Consider the following 11,254-nt stretch of genomic DNA (forward strand, 5'->3'; position numbering starts at 1 on the left):
CATTTTTTTTGTGTGCCCTTGACTGGGATTGATATATGTCCTCTTTCAAAAAGTATCTATTTAGGTCAGTTGCCCTTTTTTTTTTTATTGGATTGTTTATCTTCCTTTTGTTAAATTTATATGAGTTCCCTGTAAGTGTTGGAGATTAAACCCTTATCGGTGATAACATTGGCAAATATGTTCTCCCATGCAGTGGGCTTTCTTATTGTTTGGTTGATGGTTTCTTTTGCTGTGCAGAAGCTTTTTATTTTGATGTAGTCCCATTTATTTATTTTCTCTTTAGTTTCCATTACCTTAGGAGCTGTATTGGTGAAGATATGTCTGAGATTTTGCTGCCTGTGGATTCCTCTAAAATTTGTATGGTTTCCTGTCTTACGTTTAAGTCCTTTATCCATTATGAGTTTATTTTGTTGTGTATGGTGTAAGTTAGTTGTCTAGTTTCATTTTTTTTTGTATGTATCTGTCCAATTTTCCCAACACCATTTATTGAAGAGACTGTCTTGACTCCATTGTACGCTCTTGTCTCCTTTGTCAAATATTAATTGAGCATAGTGGTTTGGGTCGATTTCTGGGTTCTCTATCTTATTCCATTGGTCTATATGTCTGTTCTTGTGCCAGTATTAGGCAATTTTGAGAACAGTACCTTTGTAATACAGCTTGATATCTGGTATTGAGATCCCACCTACTTTGTTCTTTTTTCTCAGAATTGCTGTAGGTATTCGGGGTCTTTTTTTTGTTATTTCCAGATGAATTTTTGGAGAGTTCATTCTAGGTCTGTGAAATATGCTGTTGGTATTTTAATGGGGAGTGTATTGAATCTATAGATTGCTTTGGATAGTATGGACATTTTAATGATGTTGATTATACCAATCCATGAACACAATATGTTCTTCCATCTGTTTATGTCTTCCTCTATCTCTTTTTTCAATGTCCTGTAGTTTTCTGAGTATAGGTCTTAGTGAAGTTTATTCCTAGGCATCTTAATTTTTTTGGTGCAATGGTGAATGGGATTTTAAAAAAATTTCTCTACAGGTTCATAAAGTGATGAAATTTTAAATAAATAAATGTCATACATCTAATTGTGGATAGCATTATTCTAAATGTTGTGGGAAATCATGTTTTAAAAAGTTCTTCTTTTGAACCCTTAAAATCATAATATAAATATTGCCACCTATTCATAATTTGGATTATAGTATTTTTCTAATTCATTTATTCAACTCTTGTCCTTTACTTATTTTATAGTCCTCATAGCCAACATATAAATATAAATTGTACATTACCTTTTAAAAATACATATTTTTATTAATTTTAGAGAGGAAGGGGGAGGAAGAGAGAGAGAAACACCAATGATGAGAGAGAATCATTGATCAGCTGCTTCCTGCATGACCACACTGGGGATGAAGCCCGCAACCTGGAATCAAAGAATCAAACCATGACCTCCTGGTTCATAGGTCGACGCTCAACCACTGAGCCACGCTGGCCAGGCACCACTGGTCTTTTTACTGTCTCTATAGTTCAGACAGTCTGAAACATTTTTAGACTGGCTTCTTTCACTTAAAGATAGGTGTATATGATTCATCCATGTTTTATGACTTTATAGTTTATTTCTTTTTGTTCCTAGATAATATGCCATTGTTTGGTTGCTATTTGATTTTTTATAAGGGTTCATAAACAATTCAATGGAGAAAGTATATTTCAGCAAACTGTTGTATGCATTTGAACCCATTTGCAAAACATGAGCCTAAATCTCAGCCTTACACCTTACATAAAAATCAACTCAAAATGAATTACAAATCTAATGTTAAAGTTATTAAACTTTTAGAAGAAAATCTTCATGACCCGGGGTTAAGTAAAGTATTTTCACAAAAGCAGGATCCATAAAAGAAGTTGAAAAACTGGAATTCATCAAAATTAAATACCTCTGCCCTGCAGAGTCCATTATTTAGAGAATAAAAAGACAAACTACAGCCTGGAAGAAAATATTTACAAATCACATGTCCAACAAAGGACTTGTATCCAAAATATATAAAAATTCTCAAAACCTAATAGCAAAGAAGCAAGCAAACTAATTTTGACATTTGCAAAGACTTGGACAGATGCTTCATGCAAGGAAACAAATGATACTTGAAAAGATGTTCAACATTATTAACCAACAGTGAAATGAAAATACATAATCTGGCCCCTTAGTACTTCTCTGAATCTCTCTCCTACATCTCCCTGTCTCACTTGCTTCTCATCAGCCACACACACAGCTTTGCGTTTCCTAGAATACCCCAGATAACAGTCTTGGCTTCTACCAGAAATACACTTCCCTACTTCAAATAAATGTACTACCTGAAATAAACATCCATGTAGCTAGCTCTCTCACCTTTTTCAAACTGGGCTTAAATGTCACTGCCCCAATGAGGCCTACTGCCTTCACCTACTTCTAAATTGCACTCCCCCCCCCGCCATCCCAGCACTCTTAACTCCTCTTTGATATCTTCTTTATAGCATTTTTATCTTTCAAACAATTATATAATATGCTGATTATATTTATTGTTTATTGATATTTACTAATATCTAAATTTTATGGAGACAGAGGTCTTGCATTTTGTTTACTCCTACTGCCTGGCATATGGTAAATAATCAATAAGCATTATTGTTTATATTAAAGAAATAAGGTTGTTGCCTACCTTTTTTTTGCTGTTATTGTTGTTAATCCTCACCCAGGGATATTTTTCCATTAATTTTTAGAGAGTGTGAAAGGGAGGGGGAGAGACAGAGAGTAGCATTGATGCGCGAGAGACACATTGATTGGTTGCTTCCCACACTCGCTCCCCCACTGGGGCCAGGGATCAAGCCTGTGACATGCAATGGAGGTACGTGTCCTTGACTGGAATTGAACCCGGGACTGTCTGAGGGTTGACGCTCTATCCACTGAACCAAACTGGCTAGGGCAGTTGTTGCCTACCTTTTGGTAAGATTTTGATATGGCGATATATGAATATTAAATATTTTTTATGGGCTTTAAATCCTTAAACTTAGTGGTGAGTTGTAGGGGATAGTAGATGATTTTGCACAAAATTCCTAGTTCTAAGACTTATGACTAATTATTCTGCTTTCTTTTAAAAAAACATATTGATTTCAAAGAGGAAGGGAGAGGGAGAGAGAAATAGAAACATCAATGATGAGAGAGAATCATTTAATGGCTGCCTCCTGCACACCCCACACTGGGGATTGAGCCCGCAATCTGGGCATGTGCCCTGACTGGGAATTGAACTGTGACCTCCTGGTTCATAGGTTGACACTCAACCACTGAGCCACTCTGACCAGGCTATTCTGCTTTCTTAATGTTATTTTAGCTTTCTATGCCTTTCTGTCTTTCCCCCTCTTTCTTGTTACTTTTCATGGGAGTTTTTAATTGAGCTAGATTGGTGATATTCCATTTTTCCTCAAATATCATATATTTTCCTCAAACATGAATTCTTAAAAAAGAAACTCAGCTGTTTAAAGTTCTGTTATTAAATACATTTATATGAATAGCTTATTTTTTTTCAAAGGAAGGGATATTATAACAGAGGAAGAGTCTTCCTTTTTAGTTTTCTTAAAATATGGAATTGGTAACAACGAACTCAAGCAGAACCTATCAGAAGGAAGCAAATAGATATTTATTTTCCCTAAACAAATTTGGTAAGCTCACAGAAGCAGAAGATTGGCTAGTTTCATTTTTACTTTGTTGCTTATGTCCACACTTGAGCTTTTTGGATATACCTTCAGTGAGAAGAAAAGGGTGGATAAAAGTATTTTTGCAAAATGTTACTCAAAAACATATTATGAGTGTCTCAGCTCTTAATTTAGTTCTTAGCTCAAACTCATGTTTGAAAATACTATTGCTATTATTTCTATTATGAAAAACAAATCAAATTGCACAGATTTAGGAAACCTAAACAAGCAGCCTTTATATCAAGAGCCATTTATGTTTAAATGGTTATTTCTTCTTTTACAAATCTGTCCAGAAAGCAGTGGAATGAGTACTAGCTTTGGAGCCAGAAAGTCCCGGGACTTAAGAGGTGAGAAAAGCAAACAAAGTCCCTGGCTTCCTGGTAAATTCAGTCTAATGCGGGTAGATGGGTATTAAATGAAATAATCACAGTGACATTGCAAATGACAAGAGCTTCAAAAGTAGAGTAGAAGGAGGTAAGAGAGGATTAGAGAATGGTGGCCCTGTCAGGGGTGCGTGGGGCAGGTATCCCCATGGAAGTGGTGTTTGAGTTGATAGTTTAGTACAGGGGTCCTCAAACTTTTTAAACAGGGGTCCAGTTCACTGTCCCTCAGACCATTGGAGGGCTGGACTATAGTTTTAAAAAAACTAAGAACAAATTCCTATGCACACTGCACATATCTTATTTTGAAGTAAAAAAACAAAACGGGAACAAATACAATATTTGTATTTGCATGTGGCCCGTGGGCCATAGTTTGAGAACCCCTGGTTTAGTAGGTGAAGTGAGATGAGGTTGGGAACAATTTCCAGCCTGAGGTAATAGTATTTAAAAATCTCTAAGGCAGAAAGGACCATCGTATATTGGCAGAACAACAACAAAAGGCCAATAGAACTAAAGTATAGATAACAAGAACAAGGGGGAAGTGTTATTTGATAAGAGGTAGGCAAAGGATAAATCATATGTCACCTTAAGGGAACCAAGAGAAATCTTGATCTATATCTATAATAAATAATTCCTAACAGCTTTGAGAAACCATAGAACAGTTTCATTCAAAACTCAGAATTTGTTTTCTAAAATGTCACTTCACATGCCCAAATGTGGAAAATCAACTGGGGTCAGGGGAGCCAGAGTGGAAACAGGCTCATTAGGAGGTTATTTACTATCCTATCTAAGAAAAGGGTAATATGCAAATTAACTGTCACTCTGTCACAAAGATGGCAGTGCCCATAGTCACAAGATGGCAGCACCCAGTCTTCTTAGCCTCTCCGGAGTCCCCCAGCCCCGGGGGAGGGGGCGCAGGGGGGAGGCGGCCTCTGACAGCAGGCAGTGTAAGCGGCCTGGCAGAATGCCTGCTTCATCACTGCGGCTACAAGGCAAGAGTTCCACCCTAGCCACGGAGGGCCTCTGGGCCACGGAGAGCTTCTGAGCAGTGGGCACGGAGCAGCCAGGCCCCGCAGGGAGCTACTGGCGCACAGATTCGTGCACAGGGCTACTAGTTAATAATAATCAGGGAAGTGATGGTTTAGACTAAGGTGGCTTGGACTAGATCAGTTATAAGGATGTTGTAATAGTCCAGGCAGGAGATGAGGGTGATTTGGATGAGAGCGGTCGTAGAGGGGATTGAGAAGATGAATGTGTCCTCCATAGCTACCTCATTTCTTCAATGTCAAATGGACCATTAGAGGCCATCCATGTAATTGATGCAATGAGTTAGCTGCCTAATGCCAGTTGATGTGAAATTTACAGGCATGGCTATCATTTTATGGATCCCATTTTGGGGATCAAATAATAGTGAAGTTATTTAAAGGACTAAGATTTCCATAAGGATCTTTCTGCAGGTTTAAGAAAGATGGCATGATGCTGTTGGGAATGACTGTGCAGATCATCTGTTAAGGTTCCAAGAGCACACCAGAAAACGAGGGCAATTGACTCAGGAGCTGCTGCAGTGGCTGGCAGCTAACACAGCGGCAGGAGGTTGGGAGGTGGCAGACACGCAAGACAGATGTTCTCCTGAGCTCCTCCATCTGGATGGGGCCCTTTGGTTCTACTTTTCCCAGCCATGCAGGAAGCAAGAGCCAACGATGCATCTTCATTAGGATGAACAGGACCCTGGATAGAGGAGAAGCAGTAGCCATTTACTGAAAGCCCAGGATCAACGAGAACCCCAAAACTGTACTGATCATGTTGTGGGGAAAATATGGGGCCATGACCTGTTCAGCAAGTGTTTTTGTTTTTACGTTTTTGAAAGGTTAAGTTTTGGAAGTATTAAGGGAGATCATCTAATCCTAACCTGCAACAAAAATACAGGGATGAGATGTGTTAACAGTAGCTTCCCTTTGAATTCTTGCTCTGAACCAGCCTCCACTTCTTTCTTCTCATTTTTCAGATCTCATTTCCTTCTCCCCTCCCCTTTGGCCACAATGACCATCACGTACACTAGGCACAGTGACCCCCTGATTGTTCCTTGAAGACCCCAAGCATGTTGCTGTCTCATAAAATTTGTACTTGCTATTGTCTTTCTAGAATTCTCGTCTTCCACATAGATGCATGGCTTGCTCTGACACTTTCATAGGTCTCCACTCACATTCATCTCCCAAGGGAGGCCTTGCTTGGCCACCCTTATTTCCAGTAGCACTTTTTATTACTCTCTAGCCTTCCACACTGCTTTTGTTTTTTTACATAGTCCTCCACACTGCCTGACCATACTAGTAAAGTGCACATATATTTGTTTATCTCCCCAAATGGAATGCAAACATTTTGACAGTCTTCTTCACTGTGTCATTCTAGGTCTCTACAATGACATTTGCACAGAATAGGCCCTCAGTAAATACTATGGTGAATGATTAAGTGGATCTCATTTAATATTCACAGCACAATCTGAAAAGCAGGTATTATTGTTACCCAATTTGACAGGGGAGGAAATGAGATTAAGCATTTTATACAAAATCAAACATATTGATTTCAGACACTGATTTCTTTACTTAAGCCATTCTGTCTCATTTTAATCTTTGATTTTTCTCTGCATCATATAAGCTGAAGGGAAGGATCATAAAATATTACTTACCTTGTTATCAACGTTTTCCTTTTGCTAGGCCAGAGTGGGTAATACAAAGAGAGGATGATGATGTGGCTATTGTCTAGGTACAAGGAAACCCTTTTGAGATAGGAGATAGGAACTGATGGGAAATTGTTATGATCTGGATGTTTGTATCCCCTCTAAATTAATGTTTTGAAATCCTAACATGAATGACGGTATTAAGAGATAGGTTTAGCCCTAGCCAGTTTTGCTCAGTGGATAGAACATCGGCCTGAGGACTGAAGAGTCCCAGGTTCGATTCCGGTCAAGGGCATATGCCTACTTTGTGGGCTCAATCCCCAATGGAGGCAGGAGGCAGCTGATCAATGATTCTCATCATTGATGTTTCTATCTCTCTCTCCCTCTCCCTTTCTCACTGAAATCATTAAAAATATATTTAAAAAAAGAAAGATGATTAGGTTTAGATAAGGTCAAGAGGGTGGAGCCCTTAAATGAGATTAAGTCTTTTTATAAGAAAAGAACATACTTGCACACTTGTCTCTTGTATACTTGTCTCTGTCTGTCTGTCTGCCTGACCCTCTCTTAGCATGTGAGGATGTGAGCACACAGCAAGAGGACTCTCACCAGGAACTAAATCTGCCAGCACCTTGATCTTGGACTTCTCAGCCTCTAGAACTGTGAGAAATACAAGCCTGTTGTTGAAGCTACCCAGACCATGGTATTCTGCTGTAGCAACTAAACCTCACTAAGACAAGAATATTTTCTGAGCATTGATGCTCAAGGTTGCCTCTGTCGTAAGCAGGATCAGAGAGAATGTATATGTCTCCAAGAGGAGGCCTGGCATGATGCTTATGAGGAGCAGACTGTGACCTTTCTGAACAAAGGATACATGAGAGAAACTGAAGACCAATGTCCAGGAGAATCTCACCCTCGAGCCAGAGTGCTCCAAAAGGGACAGTTGTAACCTCTCTGTCCCCTAAAGATGAAGTTGTGAAATACCATTCTTTCTTTAGCACTGTGTGTGGTCAGAGGCAGAGAGTGGCAGCCCTGATGAGGATTTAATGATGTGAGGCTCTATTTGTGTAAATATCTGTGGGAAATTGCAAAGCTAACAAATAGCAATGACCATGGACACCAGCTCCCTAAAGCCAGTTGGGCACTATAATCCGCTTGTGGGTGTCATGGACTACATAATGTTGAATGCCTTTGGGCGGTGGCCATTATATTACATTTCCTTCCCTCTTTCTCAATTCTGGGTTAGGTTGTATGGGAAACTAGATGCATTCCCCATGAAAAGATCTAGGTTGCCTGCGCTTAACTTTTTTGTGAACTTTTATTATGAGTGGCTATTTTTTTTTTTGTATTATCAGTTGCAGAAACAGTGCTTCTTTGTTAACAAGCACATTATCAAATTATATGCCGTTGAAATGATTTTGCCAGTATAAAAACTTTGAACTGGAGATGTGGTAAGCGATTTGCAAAAGTACAATCAGGATTTAGTAATAAAACTTGGATAAAGGCGACTGCTGGAAGGATGGGGTATTCTGGATATTGAGATATTTTTATTTTTGCTTAGCTGGGAGTTAGGTGTCCTCTTCTTTTTATTTTCAACTCTGAAAATCTTAAGTAATGTTTGAGTTTATCCTTCTGTGATTAAAACAGTACATTAAATCTGATGAGATTCACTTAATTAATTATGGAGAACTACTAGGAGAGCTCATAGCTGGGTCTCATTAATGTCAGAAAGAGCTGGGGAAACCTGCATAAAAGCAGAGAGAGACCCCAGAAGACTGCATTTAGGAAATAATTACATGTCTGCTAATGGCCAAACAGATAAGGCACATTTCCCTGGACCAAATGTGGGCCACGTGAGGAGTAGGCCTGTCCCTGACCTTTTAGAGGTCTATCCAAGAGGAGAGCCAAGAACGCCCAACAGTGGGAGTCTGTGTGTAGAGTTGTCCCCGGGGACCCACATGAAGGAAAAATCTCGTCCATGTCATCAGTCCTGGCCCCTCACAGGCCCAGAGCTCTCAACTCCTCACAAAGTACCCAGTTTAAGTATTTGCCCACTGAGCATGAGGTCGCGTTGTACCTTTCATGCCATGTGGGTGGTGGTGCCATGGTGAACACTTGGGCTTTTTAGGAGAAGCTCCTGGCTTCTTAGCTGCACCCCCGACAACCAGGCACCTACACCCAATGTCCTCAAATTCCACCAAACTCTCTGGGTCTTTCTGAGTCTGCTTCTCCCATGAAGGTTATAAGTTGATAGGACACTTCTGTCCTCTCTCTCTCTCTCTCGCTCTCTCTCTCTCTCTTTCTTTTGGTAAATATATTGTTATTGATTTCAGAGAGGAAGGGAGGGGGAGAGAGAGATGGAGACATCAACTCTAAGAGAGAATTATTGATTGGCTGTGTCCTATATGAACTTTACTGGGGATCGAGCCCACAACCCAGGCATGTGCCCCGACTGGGAATCAAACTGTGACCTCCTGGTTCATAGGTCGACACTCAATCATTGAACCACACTAGCTGGGCTCTTTTTTCCTTTTATTACTTCCTAGCCCTGGGAAGGATCTCTACTTCATCACTGGCCCTGGCAGGAATTTTTTGTCTTATGTTGTGGCTTGTTCTTTATCTGTTCTATTTAGTGACATAATCTTAAAGCAAGAAAGAATTCAGGGAACCACATGTATTTTAGCAAAATCGAAGAAAATATTTTGAAAGATAACTTTATGGTTGTGTTTCTTCAGAAGAGCTTCTCTTCTTTGCTCTGCTGCTGTCTGTGGAAGTTTCTTGCCTTGCTTGTGGAGGTTTGGATAGAATCCTCATTGCACTAAGAACTCAAACTCCTGGTTGCCTCCTGAATCACACACCAACTTCTCTCCCTTTATCTATCTACAGCTCTCTTTTTCCCCCCTTTTTTAAATTTAATAGTTATAAGGTTACTTTCCAGAAGAATTATAATAACCTGATTTCAGTACTTTACTCTCTTATAAGTTGTTTGTACAAGCCACGATCAATCACTGGACTCAAAGGCATGGATAAGTTGGACAATAACTGTATTACACTGTTTAAAGATGCATGCAGGACATAAAATCCTGGCTTTTCTGTAAATGAAAAAAAATACATGAATATTTTATCAGAGATATTTCTAATAACTTCAGCATTTTGTCTCGATAGAGAGTGGAGCGATTTTCTTTTTGTCTAGCGGGGGGTAGAGGCATATTTTCCGTAATGATTTTAATTGTGTAATTTGACTGTAAAAAGAGTCAGATGCTAGATGTACTATCTGTATCTGCATTTTCATTAAACATTCTTTTCGATCAGACGTCGTTAAAGATTCTTGTTTGGGTTCAGTCAGATTTGTCAGCTCTTCAATCAGTTTGTAGTACGCTGTAAAAGAATACACTCGAAACAGAGCCGAGCTGTCGGGCTGTGACAACTTTGAATGAGGAACGTTTTCAAAAATCACGAGTGAGATATTTTAAATGTCTCCTTGACATCCACAGCCCTATTCAAAATACTTCATCAGAGGCATGTGCTTTGAAAATGCACTTGAGAATTAATGCGAGGAGGGCAATTTGTCAGTCTTTGTCTTAGCAAAGGCATCCCTGACAGCCACGGAGTCTCTGCATTTATCCAGCTGCGGTGGATGCTGAGAGATTCAGGGACCTCTTTCAGGGGCGGTCAGAAGGGCCTCGAGCAAAGCAGGAACATGAGAGGCTTGCTTCCAAGTCCTGTCTATACCTGTCTGAGCCGGTGGCGAGTGGCAAACTCCATTTGTCCTTTGCCAGGAGAATGGTATGATTTAGTGATTCTTCGAAGGAGCCATTTCATCCTTAGCTGTGAGACAGGGGCGAGAGCTATTTGTCTTGGTTTCAGCTCCTAGTAGGGAAGGCGATGGCAAAGAGACAAAACCTTGGCTATTTCTTTCAAATGGGTCTCTTTAGGGTCTAAGAGATATCACAGGCCCAGGGCTGGTCTAAGTTAGCGTCCTGTAAATTCAAGGAAACCTTTCCCACACCTGACCTGCCAGAACCCTCCAGGAGCACCGCCGTGAAGGGGCTTAAGGATGGATGGTGGTGTCATGGATTTTTGTTTCTTTTCGCTGCTTCTCAGCACCGGTCACATGCACATATGGTGTGTTTGAGGCCAGTGTTTGCGGCCAAAGTTTATGAAATCCAGGTGGGGGTGGGTACACAATGCTGGAGAGTAAAGAGAAAAACTTCAATTCTATTTAGAGATGGTGATGCCTCCCATTTGCTTAGTGTCCCTGCTCTTTTAAGGTGCCCCCCAAGGGAAATTCACAGTGAGTGTAAAGGACGCTGTCACAGAATGCAGACCAGGAGACTGGGGACCAGATTCCGAAGCCAAAAGAAATGCAGGCAACAGCTGTCTTTTGAATGTGGCGGATTCTTTTCTTCCTTCTCTTCTCTTCTCTTCTCTTCTCTTCTCTTCTCTTCTCTTCTCTTCTCTTCTCTTCTCTTCTCTTCTCTTCTCTTCTCTTCTCTTC

The sequence above is a fragment of the Myotis davidii genome, unplaced genomic scaffold (assembly GCF_000327345.1).
Source record: "Myotis davidii unplaced genomic scaffold, ASM32734v1 scaffold18, whole genome shotgun sequence".
NCBI classification, from domain to species: Eukaryota; Metazoa; Chordata; class Mammalia; order Chiroptera; family Vespertilionidae; genus Myotis; species Myotis davidii.